The sequence below is a fragment of the Sitophilus oryzae genome, unplaced genomic scaffold, assembly GCF_002938485.1.
Source record: "Sitophilus oryzae breed Bouriz unplaced genomic scaffold, Soryzae_2.0 scaffold_1974_pilon_pilon, whole genome shotgun sequence".
NCBI lineage: Eukaryota > Metazoa > Arthropoda > Insecta > Coleoptera > Curculionidae > Sitophilus > Sitophilus oryzae.
Window position 1 is genome coordinate 2,447,768 of NW_022146695.1, and position 20,042 is coordinate 2,467,809.

The window sequence follows — 20,042 nt, forward strand, 5'->3', positions numbered from 1 at the left end:
AAAAGATTAAAAAAAACATGAAAGTAGGTATTAGGGCACTTGAGCCAGACAGACAGATATCCGATATGGATAAATAGGAGTGTGACGTAAATCAGGTAAGAACAAGGTAAGAACAAGGTTCTTACCTGATTAATAAAGGTAAGAACAGTTAAAATACGCTAATAAACCAGAATAAACAGGTTTAAACAAGAAACAACCGCTATTGAACTGTTTTGAACCGCTTTTTAGCTTAAAACAACAGACCTGTTCATTTTTTGTTTAAACCTGTTTATTTCTATTTTAAAGCGGTTGTTTCTTGTTTAAACATGTTTATTCTTGTTTATTAGCGTATTTTAACTGTTTCTACTTTTTCTATAATTATTAAACAAACAATTTCTAATTAAATGACGTTATCAGCAAATTTTTTGAATGAAAGTCGAAGAATGTAAAACTCTAATTGGTTAACATTAGTCTTTGGTGAGATTCTAACTCGCAGTCCGTAAACTGCTATTGATTGTCGCTGAAATCTCTATTGATTTTCAATGAAACCCGTAAAACTTAAGCAACAATATTAAATGTTATTTCTCTAACGTGTTTAATGGCAAAAGTGGCTCGCCATGGTCTCGTTTGTGTTCAAAATAATTCATTAGAGACAAGATAAAATCCTGATATAGTAAACGCCACGAATGTTTGGGAGTGATTCATCGGTCGCTACCATGTGAACTAATCTGTTCAAGGTCATATAAAACTTAATTCCAGTGCCGTGGTGTTTCAAGTCATATAATAATCAATATATAATCTGTTGATAATCAATAATATGGAGCATTCCAGCAAACTGTCAAAGTCTTGTCAAAACATATATTTGGTTATAAATATAAACTGGAATGCCTCACTGGTCGCACTGCAAGCACACCAATGGACTGACGTCATTCACGCTAACATTTTAGAATAAGTAGGAGGAGCGCAGGCAGATGATTAGACCGGGCCTTTAAAAACCTACGTCTGCGGTAAAAATTTACGTTTTTAATGTAAAAATGATAGCGCGCGTGTCGATTCTAACTTCATCAAGCGATGAATCACTCCCAAACAAGCGTGGCGTTTACTGTACCTGATATTTGTGGTTTTGACATTTTATTGCAATGAAAATCGCTGTTTTAACTAAACAAAATGCAGATTTTATTTCAAATTTGTCAAAAGAAATTCAGAATACAATTGAAAATGGCAAATGTCAGATTCGGAAACATTAATAAAATCGAAAATAACAAATATCAGAATAAAAAATTTAATGTTAAATTCAAGATCAAAGTCCAAATCATTGTCAAAAAAATTCTTTATTGATGACCGGTTTCGGCAATTCTAGCTATCATCAGATCTTTATCAAAGACTGTTGTTCGTTTGACTTTATATATAAAATTTTATATAAGAAAAGGTCTTTAAAAAAATGCCATTTTTACCATGGGCCACCGCACTTTGTGAAAATAAACCAACTCTAAAAAATATCAGATTTGCAAAGAAAAAATGACAACCTCATGACAACCGGCAACATTTGCTATGACTACCAGCATAAAGCATTTTTTTGTTCGTTAGGCAAATTTGTTTATCTGTAAACCTAACTGCTGATAAGTAGTTTCCGTTGGGTTAACGCAGCAGTGTTTACAAAAAATTAAATTTAATTTTGTAGATTTTCTTGCAGTGGCGATATACTATATGTATGTATTTATTACCTATAAAATATTAAATTAATTATAAATAATACTGAAACATTTTTTTTTCTATCCATGACACAACATTGCCCATCAGTGCTATTTGTATGACTAATAAAAAGTTAGATGCACTTTACCACATTGAAAGTTTAGAGGCCCAACGAACAAAACGGTCTGTTGACTGTTCAAAAGTCGACTGTCTATAAATAAATGTCGCAAACTTTGATTGGGCGTGGAATCTATAAATACAAACGCCCCAAATTTTTGTACAGTATCATTTAAATTCTGCTTGATTTTGATACTGCTGTCTTAAAACCAGAATTTATTTAATAGAAGACAGGTCCAACTAATTAGTAAAATCTAATAAATTTAAAGCTCACTAAAGCTACGCACATAGGATTTTAATTAAAGTAAGTTTATTTGAGTGCTATTTAAATTTAATTAATCCTTTTTACTGTTCATAAATAATATTTAATCACAGTTTTGAGTTTTTGTACTAATTGCTTTATTTAGTTTTTTTCGTAAATGTAGTGTAATGCCGTTATTTGTCTCTCGTTAATTTGCATTTATTTTTTTCTAAATCAGATTTAATTTGTTGACTCCATTATAAAACCAAGTAACATACAGGGTGTTTCTGAATAGTGTCCAATATTATACTGGGTAATTTATCAAGTTCTTTTAAGATAAAAAGTCCATGTAAACATTTGTTTAAAAATGCTTCGTTTTCGTGATACAGGGTGTCAAAATTTGGTACAGGTTTTAATATTTTCTGAAATTTTCACCAGTAAAGTTCGTACTGGGTGAATCTGTATGGACTGAATATTTTTTTTGAAAAGGAAATAGTAGCCACGATTTTGCTTAAAATAAATATTATTTTTAGTGTGCCATTATAGAACAAATAATTATCCCTTGTTTATTAAACCATGTTAGCATCATCAGCAGATGATTAAACCTAAGCTTAAAAAACTAGTTTTAATCATCTGCTGATGAAGCTAACATAGTGAACGAGACGCGCGTCCAGTGTGAAAGAAATTCAGTGCAAAAGTAAAGTGTTTTGGTGTATTGTGGTAAATTAATGGGTTTTGTTTTGCAGTTATAACACCAAAGATTCCAACACCCCTGGCTGTAATGTACTTTTTATCTAAAAAATACTTGAAAATCACTCTGTGAAATACTGGACACTTATTTAGAAACACTCTGTATAGGTGTTGACAAAATAGAACTTAGCATCAACTGTCATAGTCACCTTGACTAAGTATTGTTATTAAGTATTAAGTAACTGTCATAGTCACCTTGACTAAGTATTGAAAGTTTATTGAAATAACATAAATAAACTCCTAATAGCAGAGAATTAATATTATAAAGAAAAATCTCACCTACTCAAAATTTTGATTAAGTAAATATTTTTCTTTAATATTTCACGATTTAAATTAAATTTATAGGTTTATTTCTGATCTATTTAAAGTCTTTTTATTAGGTGTTCTAGCTATATTGATGAAAGAATAAAAACTCAATCTCATCATTTAATCTATCCTTGTACTTCAAAGACGTCATTTTTCTTATTTAAGATCATATTTCTGTAAATATACCTACACCCACAATTGCCTTTCTAGTAAGTTAATAAAAATAATATAGATGCTATTAAGCGAGTTTAGTATGATATAAAATGATATTTAAGATATATTCGCTATCGACCCACAAGTCACTTTGAATCAATTTCTTTTAGGGGATAAATTTTAAATTTAAAAATAGAATTTTAGATAAAGAGCTTTATCATTTTAAGGCTTTTTTGAGTTATTGACTGGAATATTTTCTTATATCAATACATTATTCATTTTTTACATAAAAAAATTTCAATGCTTAGTACACAGGATTATGAATGTATAGAACAATATTACCGTGATTAGCAAAAATGCCGTAACTACAATCGTTTTTTTTTCACATCAATAAGTTCGAAATTTCATTACCATCTTGGACAATTTCGACCTTATTGATATGAAAAAAATTATACAGGGTCCGGCAATAGTGCGTCGGGCATCTGTAGCTCCTAGAATAAAAAACTTGGGAATTCTTTTTAAGTGCAAATCTAAATTCTCTACTAGGACGTATTTCAGGAAAATATTTTAACTTCTATAGGGTGGCTCAAAAAAGTGTGAGTGGATCGGGATGATTTTTTTTAAACGGAACACCCTGTATATTTACATTTTTGGCTTACTTTCAGATCACTTAACATAATCCTAAGACATGAGTAAATATATTTCGATACTTTCAGAGATATTAATAAATAAATAAAAATTATATATTTTTCAGGCTTTCTTAAAAAAAATATTAATAATACGAGAACTGTCCTGAAATCAAAACTGTTATAGGTATTTACTTTATATGGTCTGTTCTTACTTTGCTATAAATATGGCAATAGTAAATCTTACAGGATGTTCAAAATTCTACGCCAAACTTTCTAAAATATAAAATAATTTTTCTTCGTTTTTTTTAAATGGAACATCCTGTATATTATTTTTTGAATAAATCGATAATTAAAAAATGAACATTTTTTGTATTTAGAGTATTTTAAAATTTTTGACCCAATGATTTTTCTCTCGTATTTTACCATTGAAAGCGCTATATGAAATAATACTGCGTGTATCCGAAAAACTATTAAAAATTTTGAAACACTTCAAATACAAAAAATGTTCATTTTTTAATTCTCTAATTTTAGTTTTTAGTTAAAAAACATAATTTCTTGATAATATGGCAACATAGGTATTTGATTAAATTTACAAGAAAAAAAAATCGAGAAAAGATCCAGTGGTTCTCGAAATTTTAACAAAAATTCATTTTTTTGGAAATTTTTAAAGTAAATTATTTGAAAAACGATAAAGAGAAAATATGTTTCTTTTATCGAGATCTACCACCTCTTAAAATACTTGCACTTATTTCTGGGACACCCTGTATAATATACATACGTGTAGTAAACCGATCATTTATGAAATTCACTTAAAATCAACTAATCATAAATATATTTTCTGGCATTTTTGCCTATATTTACTACTTGTCAAAGATTAGATGTCAAAGAATCAGATACCTGCTTCAGTAGCGTATCGGATGTTTGTGTTAATAAATAATTAATATAATTTATCTATTTTTATTAAAATTGCATATTTTTATAACAATTTTAATATCTATCGACTTTTATTGACAACGTAAAATAAAACAACAAATTATTGAGTCTACCCCACGTCTATCCTACATCATATTTTTACACATTTTCAATAAAATTAGAACAGCACTGATAAACCGAAATTTAAGTCAGCCATTCTAGGATCTCGAGATTTTTGATATGCTCCTTCCTTAATTTTTTTATTCAAAATTTTTTTCTGTGAAATAAAACTATTTTTTATTACAGAAGATGGGCTTACAGATCCACCACGACCGCTACGGTAACCAATACTACACCAACGCCGACGACTACAACGACCTCTATTTCAATTACGGCCTCAAAGGGATGCATTATTTTTACGAACCGAACCGAACCAGATGGTATTATCACTGTTACTGGCCCCAGGAAGCCCTAAATTTCTCCACGGTGGAAGATAAGCTACGACGAGTCGCGGTACGTCATACTAAAGTTGTAAAAGGGGCAGTAAAATAGGTTTAAGAGGAAATGATAAAATAATGGAAATTTTTGGCTGCATTAATAGGGCCTTCTGCTCATTTTAAGCAACGTCAAAGAGAAAAAAATATTTTTTATATCACTCTACCCAAGTAGCATTTTCACGACTTGCGACCACATGTTTACTAAACACAACGTTGGATTAGTTACAAAAAATAGTTAGCTCCGTACCTTGGGTATTAAAATAAATGTAAACGTTTTTGTAACGTTGTGCCGAGGTTGAACTAGTACTACAACAAAGTAAAAGCTTCTGCGACGTCGAATAAACGTTGTCTGCTAACCTTTTTTGCTTAGGTGATCTTTAGGTGATTCGGACAACGTAGTTACAATGTTGGGCAATAAAGAGTTTTCCGACGTCACTTTCAGGACCTATTCCAACGTTATGCAAACGTCGTCTGTTTTACTAATTCCAACGTTGTTTAGATTTCCTTTTTCTTACGTTGGTATGACGTAGAGCCACTACCTTTTTGCAACTGTATTGAACCATAACCATAACATAACATAATAATATTGTATTCACTAATAATATCGAATCTAAAAGGAAAATAACTCAGCTTTACCTGTAGCTTCGAAATGGCAGCTGATTCAGATAATACAGCCAGATTTAAATGACCACCATTTCTCAACACTGGGACTAATGGCGTCTAAGAGGCCAAACGGTCCAACCAAAAGTGAAGTTAGATCACAGAGAATTGACAGAAGCGATGTTGACAGCGCGCGCTCCCACAGAGCGATACCAGGGTTGTGTCAAACAATAACAGGGTTGTGCCAAACAATAACAGGGTTGTGCCCAGACATCATATATCATAATCAAAGACATGTAACGAACTAAAAACGTTACAATATTAAGTTTTCAATTCGTTCAGTTCAGTCAGACAGTTCATTGCTGTTTTTGTTTTTATAAAAAAACTTAATTAAAATAGGACGTAAGAAAGGCACATATAAAACTAAATTATAAATATACATCGACATATTACCGATACTTTATCCACTCCCTGGTTTATTTAGAATATAGAGGGCGGGACAAGCAAATTTTGCTTTGACGTTTGACAATAATTGATGGCCATGTCTAGACTCTAGGATGACTAAATTAGACAATTTTGTGACTAGTATACTACTAGTTAAGTTAAGGCTTAACTGCGACTTTATTAGTCCAGTATGCGACTACTCGAACTACTCCATCTTAATCTCCAAAACAACAAAGTGAAAGCAGCCATGTTGTTGAATAAGAAAATGTTTCGTTCCTAAAATAGCAATCCTGCTTTTTGAATACATTAACTGGAAATATTTGACTTATATTGCTCTCGAGGCCGTAGGCCGTGAGAGCTAAACATTTCCCAGCGTGATTGAATTTTGACCGTTATTTCTTACCAACACGGTAAATATAAAATTCCTCTGTCAAAAAAGTTACTGATATTCTTTAAATTCAGTGCCTGAAAGAATCAGATAGGTAACTCTTTTTACTTCCGTAAAATAGAAAAGGAAAATAATAAAACAAGTGACAGTTCTTCCTCTTCTTCCAAAAATCAACACGAAATGTCATAATTGTCAAAAGTAAAATATCATCAGCTTTTGACATTTCTAAATATCAGACCAATGCCGTCTCTAATAGAACAGCCTCGGAGAGAGATTTATGACGTCACGCTAGTTAGATACTACGGATTAATAAATATGTTGTAGATCTAACTAGCGTGACGTCATAAATCTCGCTCAGAGGATGTTCTATTAGAGACGGCATTGCGTCAGCATGGCCGCAAGTTGCTAACCTTATAAAATAAACACTAAAAAAGCCCGCGGGAACTGTCAAATTGAAAGTTATTCATTTCACAGACTATACTTTAAATAACTATTTTCTCAAAATTTCAAAAATAAAAAAGGTTTTCCTCTTGTAAAGATAATCCGGGGACCTACTGTTATATTTTATACAGGGTCAGTCTTAAATAAGTGTTTTAGGGCTAGTGGATCTTGATAAAAGGGACATATCTTTTCTTTGCCGTTTTTTAAATATTACTAAGTTCAAAATAGCCAAGTTATTTTACTTTGAAAATTTAAAAAGAAAATATATTTTACTTAAATTTTGTAATTAAAAAAAATTAAAAATGTTGCTATATTATTAAGAAATAAAAAAATGTTTTTAACTAAAAATAAAAAAATATATTTTATGTTAAAAAATACAAAATTTTCAATCTTTTTGGAAAAAAACCTCATAAGCAGGGGTCAAAATATACCACCTTTAAAATATATGCACTTATTTAAGACTCGTCCACATAATTAAATAGTTATATTCCTTAATAAAATCCACAAACCCCAGCTAAAAATACAAAAACTGGGTCATTACACGGTATGAATGCTTTTAGTATCAGGCGCAAAATCATAAACCCCCTCATCAATCAGAGGCAACGACCCAGAAAAAATGTCATTCATATCCAAATTCCTGGAAAACGAGAAGCAAAAGGTATAAAAGAAAGGGAAGGCTTTTTAAATTAAAAAAAAAATCGAGGTTTCATCAAATTACGAACAAAAAGCACGTGTCGACGAAACTTGACTAAGAGTCTGATTTTCCAGATTTTTTAAATCGGAATTTCATTAATTCTCCTTTTTCTTTTGACGTTCCAGCTGAGAAATCGAGTTAGAGACGCCACCTTCATCAGGAAGAAGACTTATTAATTAAAGAGGTGTTTTATCTTTAATGAAGACTGATTTGATTTTGGTCGTTCTAGTTTTTAAGAAAAATAAATATTTTGCTAAATATTTTATTGATTTTTGTTTTAATTTTTCCTAATTATATTTATTTCAATCATAGCCCAATTTAGAATGAAAATATAAAAATAATATAAATAGATATAAATAATATAAATAGATATAAATAATATACAGGGTGTGTTTTCTACGATGTTCTCTATGGGTATCTCGGAAACTACTGGAGATAGGGAGTCGGTGAAATGGGGAAAGATTGCGGTTTGGTGAGGCCATAAATATGCGCCATTATGAAGTCATGACCAACTATAGTTTCCATTTAAAAAAACATATGTTTGTGTCATATGTCAAAAATGACAGGCTTTAGAAAAAATGGAGGACACAGTCTCATTAAGGATGTGATTATCTACAACTTTTATTTGAAAACTTTTTGTCTAAAATAGATTATAATGGAATTAGGGACAATTTTTAGGACAGCCAATTTTTGTTTCGAAATATCTATTAAGTCATGAACTTTTTCAAAAATCTGAAAGGCGCATATTTATAATCCCACCAAACTGCAATTCTTTTCCCATTTTTTTTTCCACAATAAGGGGCCGTCCTCTGCCGGAAACACTGCGACCTGTGAGGCCTATTGTGTTTGTCCCCTTTCTATATCTGCACCCATTCTCCTATCCCTGTGCCCTGCACTAACTTATGCAGGTCCTTGATAGGATGGGAGCATAGTTCCTCCGGTTCTAGCCTAGCTTTCCCAAATAAAAGTGTCGCTTGCGATCCAGAGCTCGCAGTGACATATTATGTGCTCCGCTGTTTCAGGATCTTTAGCGCAAAGTCTGCAGCAAAGACTTCCTTGATACAGATTGAGCTTGTTCAGGTAACACTTGACAGCCATATGTCCTGTCAAGAGGACTGTTGTAATCCGCAATTTATTCCTGCTAAGCATTAGCAGTTCTTTTGCGGTTTTGGAGCTAGGTCCTTGGATAAAAGCCTTGCTGTGCCTGTGCCCGTGTCGGTTTCTCCAGTGGACATTCTGCTTTTTCCTGATCCAGAGTTTTAGTGCACTACGGGCCATACATTTGGGTATTCCCAGTACTGGCTCTGGACCAAGATAAGATGCCGATGATCCTTGCCTAGCTAGCTCATCGGCTTTTTCGTTGCCTTGGATGCCGCTGTGGCCCGGCACCTAGAATAATTTAATTCTGTTCCGTCGAGCCATAGCTTCCAGTTCACCTAGGCATTCCCAGACGGTCTCGACGATACCTTTGGGCTCATAAGCGCTCCAAGTGCCGCCTGACTGTCTGAGCATATATTGATGAGCTTATCTGAATAAGCTCTTCTATTGTTTTCTCTCGCACATTGTAGAATGGCGAAGATTTCTGTCTGGAATACGGTTGAGTGTTTACCCAAGGAAAATGATAAACTTGCCCTTGGTCTTTCCCCAAATACTCCAGCTCCTGTTCCTTCAGCGGTCTTTGACCCGTCTGTATACCAGGTTAGTCCATCCTGAAGGAATGTTATATCTGTCCACATTCCTCGATCCATTTTGTTTACCTCGAATGGTTTGTGGTAGTGATAAAGAGGGGTCATTTGGTCCGATCTCATTTGGAGTAGAGGTCCCTCAATAGGATTTCCCATCTTTGAGTGTCCTGTTTCTGTCCTATTTCCCAAGACACTTTGTTGTTGATAAAGTCCCATTCTTGCCTCCGCCTAGATCACTATGTGAAGAGGCGGAAGGTCCAGAAGCGCCTCCATTGATGCAGTGAGCGTTGATTTCATGGCCCCTGTTATGCTCAGACAAGCAAGTCTTTGCACCTTGCTGAGGCTGAGCATTGTTGTTTGTTGCATTACCTTAGGCCACCATACCAAGGATGCATATGTTACTGAAGGCCTCACTACTCCAGTGTACAGCCAGTGCACCATCTGTGGTCTAAGGCCCCAGATTTTTCCATGAAAGCGTCTGACTACCGCTAGTGTAGTCACCGCCCTCCTTGTGACATTTTCCAAATGTCGGTTCCAGGTCAGTTTGGTATCAAGCGTGATTCCTAGATACTTGACCTCCCCCGAGAGAGCAATCTCATCGCCGCAGAGTCTCAGAGGGCCTAGTCCCTCAAGTATTCTGCGCTTGGTGAAGAGGATTATTACGGTCTTTGTAGGACTAATATTTAGTCCCTCCCGTGTCACCCATAATTCCACAATCTTCAAGGCCCTTTGCATTCGCTCCCTTACTGTTGTGTTAAACTTACCTCTGACTAACACGACCAAATCGTCTGCATATCCCAGAGTGTTGAAACCAGCCCTGTTGAGACTATTAAGCAGTCCGTCCATAACGAGATTCCACAGCAGAGGGGAGAGAACTCCCCCCTGCGGGCATCCTCCCGCCACCCGGACTGCAACAGACTCATTTAGGAGGGTGGTATATGCAGGTCTCCTCTAATCCGAGGTTCCTTGTAGCTCTCGTCAGTGACTGAAATGAGGTGTTATCAAACGCCCCTTCTATGTCGAGGAATGCCCCTAAAAGCACTTCTCTTGTTTCGAACGTCGACTCCACTTTGCTTACTAGCTGATAGAGTGCCGATTTCCCATTTAACCGACTCTCTATCTCCAGTAGTTTCCGAGATACCCATAGAGAACATCGTAGAAAACTCACCCTGTATAAATAGAAATTATAAAAAATACTTGGTAATTCAATCGTAATATTTCTGTTTAATTTTTATTTAACAACGAATTCGCGAAACTTAGGCAACATATTCTGCAGATAATACAACGATAAAACAACGATTGTATTCACACGTTTCATGTTTTGCTACATTCAGTATTCAGTTGGTCCAAACATTCTAACGTGGTGATTTCGTATAGACATGAAAATGGTTAAAACAAAATTGAAACCAGGTGTTCGCGAAGTTTGTTTACAATTAGCAAATGAATTACAGAATATTCTGGTGAATCAGAAAAAAAAAAAAAAAACGTCGTAGGTGGTCAGGTCCTGGATGGTGCGAAGAAATCAACAGAAGGGTGCTAGTGAAACTATATTAAAAGAATTAATTAACTTAACTTGTAAACTGCACAAATCACGAAAATGTAGTTCTCACGCTTCAGTTTCTATTCATTATTCGATAATGATCAGTCAAAATGAAAAAAAGTAGAACTGGTTTTCACTTTAAAGGCGGGTTCTCACTTGTCAGTTCCGCTGACGCAGTCTGACTGATTCAGTGATACTGAACGAACAATGAACGTCAGAACACATTTTCATGTTAAATGATCAGTACATTCGTACTTTCAGTTAAAGTGAAAACCAGTTCTACTTTTTTTCATTTTGACTGATCATTATCGAATAATGAATAGAAACTGAAGCGTGAGAACTACATTTTCGTGATTTGTGCAGTTTACAAGTTAAGTTAATTAATTCTTTTAATATAGTTTCACTAGCACCCCGTTTATTTCTTCGCAATATCCAGGACCTGACCACCTACGACGTTTTTTTTTCTTTTCTGATTCACCAGAATATTCTGTAATTCATTTGCTAATTGTAAACAAACTTTGCGAACACCTGGTTTCAATTTTGTTTTAACCATTTTCATGTCTATACGAAATCACCACATTAGAATGTTTGGACCAACTGAATACTGAATGTAACAAAACATGAAACGTGTGAATACAATCGTTGTTTTTTATTTTTCATTGATAATGAATCAGTCAGACTGCGTCAGCGAAACTGACAAGTGAGAACCCGCCTTAACTGAAAGTACGAATGTACTGATCATTTAACATGAAAATCTGTTCTGATGTTCATTGTTTGTTCAGTATCACTGAATCAGTCAGACTGCGTCAGCGAAACTGACAAGTGAGAACCCGCCTTAAAAATAAGTAAAAACGTTAGTATCAATTTATGTCTTAAACGTATCGTTTAGGGTGCATAAATTTCATTTTTATTTCGATTTTTTTTAAATAAGTTCTAAAACTAATGCCGATATTTGGATGAAAATTGATATCTGGTTTTTTTGACATGAGAAATTGGATTTTGATGTCGATATGGTTCGTGCTTATAGGGGCGCCCCCTACATATTTTGACTGGTTTGAAGAGTAAAAACTTTTCTTCTGTACATGTATAAAACGACTGAATGAAAAAATATACACTTCGGTTTTTCTCTTTTCTTTTCGCGGTTTTTCTTTTTTGTGGAAAAATCCAAATAAAATTAAATTTCTACACCCTGTATCTCCAAAACGAAGAAGTTTAGGGGTCATACATTTATACGAACTTTTTTATTTATTTATCTCTGCACAGCATGCTTCGTGAAGTTTCCCGAATACAATTTGGATCACCCTGTATAAGCATCTCTTTCAATAATGATCAAGCCAATAATAGTAACAAAAGTTATTAAAAAAAACGAAATAATAATTAGACAAAATAATTAAATTTACGTACGCATTTTCTTTTTAGCCTATCAAGCTTTAAAAAGAAAATTTGCACATAAAGCAGGTGTACCGCTGTTAAATGTTTTTCTCAATTTAATTTACTTATACGTTTAAACAAAAAAAATATAATTATACAATATGATCGAAAAAAAAACGGGGTCAGTGATGACTGTAAAATGAAGATCTCTATCATTTTATATGTAAAACTACATAGGGAATGACATCGATGTTCATTTCCAAGCCAAATGAACGCTGATTTTTTCGATCATACGGTATCTACATTTGGTTATGTAATAGATATTTATGATACAAGTGAGTTAACAGCATCATTAAGATACGCGTGAGAAAGTTGCACAACGAGTGCGTAGCACGAGTTGTGTAACCACACAACTATCTTAATGGAGTTAACTTCCGTGTATTGTATAATAGTTTATCTACGTCTAACTATAAAAACACACAATCAATTTTAAAAATTATTGTACTTAACTATATACCTATCTTAAAAATCAATTACCTTAATACTTTGTTCAAATAGCACCATGCATGGCAATGTCAATATGACAGAAAATAATATTATTATATAATATATCCCATTAGTTTAAAGAATGAGCGATTCGGAAAGTATTCCCTCTGACATTGAATAAGATGCCATTTCTGGATTGCTTCCAGCAAGATCGAAACAGAAGTATGAATTAGTTAAAAAGCTCTTAACTCACTCAAAATGCGTGAGTTAAGAGCTTCTTAACTCACTGACGTAGATAAAATGTAAGTAAAATAAGTATGTATAGTTTTTTCTATGCTGATATATAGTAAAAAGGCAAAATATAGGTTAGCTTGCTTCACAGACTTCTGAAACCACTATACGACGTGACCTACGAGATCGAAATACATAAGAGGATATTGTCCATTACTAAAATTATGGCTGAAACGTGCATTTATTTTCTGCCGTATTAAAAACATGAAAACTGTTATTAAATATCTATTTATTTATATTTAGTACAGGCGGAATTTAGACAAATGTACAGATTCCTGTGTTATTCTCACTATAATTTTAAACTTTGCATATTTAAAAGGAAATTTTTAACAAAAAGCAGTTTAACAAATAGAACAGTTGTTTTTAATAACCCTGTTATATAAAGTAAGTAAAATATTGAGAAATCTACTTTTTAAAAAAAATATTAAATGTCATAATATTTACATAAAAGAAAATTGTTTACATTTTTCCGACTTACAAAATAGACAGAGCCTATTAATAGATAAGAGTCTATAAACCTTTAAATAAAAAAAAAAATAAAAATACAGCCCAGCATTTTCCTGTTTAGGTCTGGTCTGTATATCTTGGGTTACTTAATTTTAGACAATAATGTTTGTCTATTTATTTATTTATCCAGGTTAATCTCACATTTACAAATTATATGGTTTAATTAAAGTAAGTTTTAATATTTTTCTGAAAAAAGGAGAATTGCTTATACTTGCTTTTTCTAATATATACTTCCTAGAAATAATTTTTTCTTGTCCTTGCTTGGTATACCTAAGCAACGACCTCTACACTTACTATTCTTAGAATAAAAATTTCATCTGAGAAACAAACAACCGAAGTTTGGCCTGAATATATATTAAGTCAGACGTGTTCCGTGTCTTTACTTTCCGAAACTATCTTCGAGAATACATGAAATCCAGTGGCGTTTCAACACCAAGGTGTGCAGTTGATTTTTAAAACTAAAATTCCTATTTGTAACTTGACGAGGCCTGACAATAATATAACTTAGAATAAACACACGGTATATAATACAGGGTAGCCTCTCATACGACGCGAAGGCTCCAAGGAGAACGATAGTTTGTATTGAAATTAAATTTTGTGAGTGTACGTAGGTTAATTTAGAGCACTTTTTAAAAATATAGAAAGTTCTACGGGATGTCCCCAAAAAAACTTACACATCAAGGTTGTGGTTTTTTGTAATGGAACACCCTATATATTAATTGATATTCGGATTCTAGGAGAAAAATAAAAGTGAGTTTTATTAGAGAAGTATATGACTAAAACGTAAGGTTTTTGACTTATTAAACATTTTCTAAAAATAAAGGACAATTTTTAAATTTACTACCTTTAGGTGGTGGGTTCGAATCCTACACCCGGCATTTCATCAGCCGACTATTTTTATTAAAATAAAAATAGTTTGGGTACCTTTTTGGTCAAATCAGCTTTAAATGAGTACTTGGGATTCACAATCCTGAGGTAATAATAGGCGGTTGAAGCGTAGTGCTAGCCACATTACCTTCCTTTGTATACGGCTCTAGCATGGCAAGCTGTACCTTGCTACTCCCAAAGCGTTAAACGCTATATACCTACGGGAGCTATTATTATTATTATTTTTAAATTTCAATAAAAGCTACCTAAATTGGAATTTATCCAGTGTAGCCTAATATGTAGTTAAAATAACTATTTTACGTTAAATCAAATTAAAACCTGGCGCAAAATGTTATACAGGGTGGGGTAAAATTAATGTTGAAAATTTGTTACCTTTAAAAGTAAGTTACCCCCTTAGTTTAAATGGAACACCCAGTATATTATTTCGATATTCAATGGGGAATTCATGTCTCTTCAAAATACTATTAATGTTGCCTATCCCTCAAACAAAGATTTTCCTAGATATTTTCATTTTTATGATTAGTGTGAGAAGATCTTTATTATTTGATAAAATCTAGGTGGCTGTGATATGTCTGACGTTACTTCAACATACCTGTCTAATTAGATCAATTTTAACTAATAGTTCTCATTTTGTGTCAGTTAAAATAAAAAATATTCTCAGAAATTTGCCGTAACTGGAAACTTATCCTACATCAGAGAGAATTGATATGATTCTACAAGTTGGTGATATGTTATGTTCCCAAAATGTTATTTCAACGCGGAGGCTCCAAGAAGAATGGTAGTTTGAACTACCTTTCTTCTTGGAGCCCCCGCGTCGTATGAGAAGCGCCACCCTGTACAGGGTGGGTCAAATTCGACGCTTTTAAATGGAAACACCCTTTTATATAGAAGATAGACAAAAACTAACATCGGTGTCTGGAGCTCAATTTTTGTCAAAAACATGATGGTGAAAACCGCATATCGATATCTGTTACCGTTTCGGAGTTACGGGGTGTTTTTAAAAAATATGCATTTTTAACAAATTGCTGTAACTTTTTTGCTATGGAAAATTTTGTATTTTTATGAAACCATTTCCAAAGCACCTTTTTACGTAGAATTTAACGGTTTAAGTATAATTTTTTTAAAATTAATAATTTAAGAATTATCAACAGAAAATTTGATTTTTTATATGGGACACCCTGTATATTTTTAATTTATTGAAAAGAATTTAAAACTACCTTTCCAAAAATATAACACACTTGATATTTTGCTCGATTCCTCTTCAAGACATAGAGTATATAAAAATTCGCCTGCTTTAAATAAGTAGGCTTTGAACGGCACCGGCTGTAATGCAAAAAAAAATCTAGCTGTGAGCATCAATTAAAGCGAAAATAATATTTGCTATGAGAGATGCAGAATTTTATAACAATTTAAAATCTATTTAACCAACATCAACACATTTAAACTATATCTAATAACAATAAAAATAAATAAAACATGAGATTTTGCTACAGGTGTTCGACATATCAACCGTCTTCTGTTATGGACAGACGGGGCAGTTCTTGAACATTTCTCGCGGAATTCATCAACTCAGTGGGGGTGTAAGATACCCTCTCATAACCGCTAAGTATTTCTAATTCTTGTCTAGATTATACGGAAGAATAAGGAACTTTTATTCTTCCGCAAATATATCCATAGGATTAGATCCATGGGCAGTAAGTCAGGCGGCCTCGACGGCCAACGGCTGGGATCTTGGTTAGCTATTCAATTATTCTTGAAATTGGCTGCAAAAAGTTGCTGATAACTTCAGCGTTCAGAGACGGTGCGTCGTCTGGCTGGAAAATATGTTTTCGGGTTCCATTAAGGGCATATCATCAATAAGGGGTCCAAAGCCTACTAGTTAAAAGTGGCGAACTTTTACAAATCGTGTATTTCGAAGGGGATTGTAACAAAATATCAAGTGTGCTATATTTTTGGAAAGGTAATTTTAAATTCTTTTCAGTTAATTAAAAATATAGAGGGTGTCCCAAATAAAAACTAAATTTTTCTGTTGATAACTCTTAAATTATTAATTTTAAAAAAATTATAGTTAAACCATTAAATTCTACGTAAGAAGGTGATTTGGAAATGTTTTCATAGAAATACAAAATTTTCCATAGCAAAAAAGTTACAGCGATTTGTTAAAAATGCACATTTTTGAAAAACACCCCTTAACTCCGAAACGGTAACTGATATTGATGTGCGGTTTTCACCATCATGTTTTTGATGAAAATTGAGCTCCAGACACCGATATTAGTTTTCGTCTATCTCCTATAAAAAAGGGTGTTTCCATTTAAAAGCGTCGAATTTGGCCCACACTGTACATTAATTGAATTTGTCAATTCGATAATTGATCTATTGCTTAAGAGGAGGTAGACAACGATATGCAGCAACGGCAAAGGCAGTTATATTACAAATACGAAGCGAGACACTATTATATAAATTTGTATTGGTTTGGTTGTTATTAACTTTTGTTATAACAATTATTTATTAGAATAAATATATTATTAAAAAAAGTGTATATTAGTTCACGGGTTAGCAGCGTCAAAGGTAGCTAGAGTTGCTTTAGTTACCAAGTTGCTTACGTGTTCTCGAAATAGTTAGATTTAATTATTATAAATAGTTTTCTTCTTTACTATTACCATTTTTTGCTACTGCGGCTGATTAAAACAACTTTAAAAGTGTTTTTGATAGTTTACAAAAAATATCTGAAAGCTTTAGATACGCCCCTGGCGATAATATTAATATTAAACACATAAAAGTGCGATTCAAATAAGCGATGTGGGCTTTTAGTTTAAAATATCACATTCACATTCAGTGTGCTTTCTATAAAAGCTTTAGATTGTTCAAAAATAAAGATTTGTGTGTTGTGGTAGAAATATTTATACCCTGAGTTTTTTTGTAAAAATACTAAATCATGGCAATGTTACATTTAATATTGGTATACGGTCATGAATAAATCGAATTTAGTAAACCGTGAAATTGAAATTGGATTTCAATTAGTAGTTTTGTTGTTAGGTTTGTCGATCACAAAATTTTACTAGACAGTGACAATTTAATAGTTAAGTTATTAATGTTGATAAAGTTTTTAAATAATAATAGTTATTTATTATATGAGTGCTTTATGAAGCATTTGGAGAATGATTAATTCTCTTAAGTGAATCTAATAGTTGTCTTTTGTAAGTTTTTTAATAAGAGTTCAGAATTGTCAGTTACTCAAAAAATTATCAAAATACTAAATTCCCATTTTTCATAATTTTAAGGATAGGTGTTATATTATAATTAAGTTTATATCACTTCTTGTCTTCATCAACGCCAAAATATTCTTGTTGACACCCTCTAGGAATTATTTATTCAAATTATACAGGCTTTAGCATTTGTGATTAAAAATTTACGAGTTTAGGGTAACTTTTATTTCAGACAAACAGAATAAGTAATGATACAGCAGGTATAATGAACAAGTAAAGTTTGATAGCTTTTTAGATGAATAAAACATCTCATCCGAGTTACCGCATTTCTATGGAAGTTTGTTACTTGTAAATTGAATGTTTTACAAATACTTCATTTTACAAGATATAGTTAAGATTTGTAGTAAAAAAAATCATAATAGAGGTAACTATGATGGGCACGTTCTTTTTTATAACAAAATATCAAATATTCTACATTTTTACTTATGACACACTAAATAATTTTATATTTAATGTTATAAAAATATTTTCGGCCATTTTAATACTATTTTATTAAAAAAATATCTTAAATAATACTCTGTTTATTTTAAATAATCGATGTATCAAAATGTATATGAATATATATTTTAATTTTATTATATCGAGAGTATTATATGTTAAATTAACTGAAATATATCATAACATGTCCGAGAATTTTTAAAAGATTCGCTCTATAGAAGATGTAAATAATTTTTGCATAATAAGTAGCTCTGATATATATATAACATCTAAGAAATTTTCGTAAATTTAAAATTATGTCAGCGTTCTTTTATACCCAAAAAATTTGCATGGAATAATAAATCCTGTCAAAAGATATTTTATCTGAATAGGTAATATGAGATATGACAGCATGGTGGGAAAAAAATCATTGAAACCGAAGCCCATGCGGTTTACAATTATTTTTGACATTTACTTCTGTGGTCTGTGTTTCGTATGAAGAAAAGGGAGACTCCATCCATAACAATTTATAGATCAAGCCGTCACGCGTCGCGTTGTATTTTCTTGAAGAAAAAAAACAGTGTCATGGCAACCTTTAAAAAATTATCGATAATAAAATTTCTGCCGAGGCAACCTCTATATAGAATATTTTTCAGAAGGTCATATAGATATGTATATAAAAATATATTGAAAAATATTATTTAATTCAGAAAAGACGTAAAAAAATTCAGACAGATATCAGATATCTATTTCCAAAAAAGGGAGATAAAAATACAGGGTGGTCCGAACTGTATTCTGAAAACTTCGGCAGCATCTTTTGCAGAAAAAAATAAGCAATAAAGTTACTATAGATGTATATAAATTTCGGAAATAGAGAGAAGTTTCATTTTTATTTCGATTTTTTCCAAATAATTTCTAAGTAAGTAACGTCAATATTTGGATAAAAATTGGTGTGTGGGAGTTTTTTGACATGAGAAATTTGATTTTGTTGTCAACGCAACTCCCATTTGTAGGGGGCGGCGCTCCACATATGTACATGTGCTGTAACTGCTTTGAAGAGTAATAACTTTTCGTCCGTACCTGTATAAAACTACTAAGCGAAAAAATATAAATTTCCGTGACTTTTCACGTAAAAAGTGCCTCTTGGTAAAAATCGCTACGAGCAACCGTTCTTAAAATATTTAGAATGGAAATAGTCAATACATGTTATTATTGACAAAAAAATAAAAACGTGGGTAGTTATTGAACTAAAATAATAAATTTGGGAGTTTTTTATTTTTTTTTATATTAATCATAATTTTTTCTGCGAAAAAATAATGATAAAACAGTTTTTGTTGAACTTTTGGCACATAAACATTTCTAATTAATGATTTCAGTCTAATAACTATTTTTTAGTCAACTTGTTTAATTTACGTCAATAACGATGATAGGTATTCATAATTAAGATTCCAAATATCTCGAGAACCATTTAGTCTAAGAGCTAGCAATGTTTTCGAGAAAGTATTTTAAGACGTCTGGCTCTTTGATATATCTTTTATTATGCTCTCTGGAACAGCGTGCAGGCCGTCTGGCTGCCGATACACGTTGCGTTCACTACTGCGCATCCAAAGAAGATCCTATATTTTTTACTTAGCGCTTTAAATTCTAATATTGAATAAAAACCGAGTAAGTCTCCAGTAGCTCGGCGCGTAGAGCTTTCGCCTATGAAGCGAAGGTCAGTGGTTCGATACCGGCTGGGGGTGTAACTT

At 32.5% G+C, this 20,042-nt stretch overlaps 1 protein-coding gene and 1 long non-coding RNA gene across 2 annotated transcripts in view; one reads left to right on the top strand and one right to left on the bottom strand.

The window, feature by feature from the left end:
- Positions 1–20,042, bottom strand: part of LOC115883667 (D-beta-hydroxybutyrate dehydrogenase, mitochondrial) — a 77,441-nt gene that overhangs the window by 22,837 nt on the left and 34,562 nt on the right. The gene's annotated exons all lie outside the window — the stretch shown is intronic.
- On the top strand, positions 1,935–8,103 carry LOC115883669. The gene is made up of 3 exons (XR_004050423.1): positions 1,935–2,092; positions 5,086–5,292; positions 7,969–8,103. It is a non-coding gene; the product is annotated as an uncharacterized LOC115883669 (long non-coding RNA).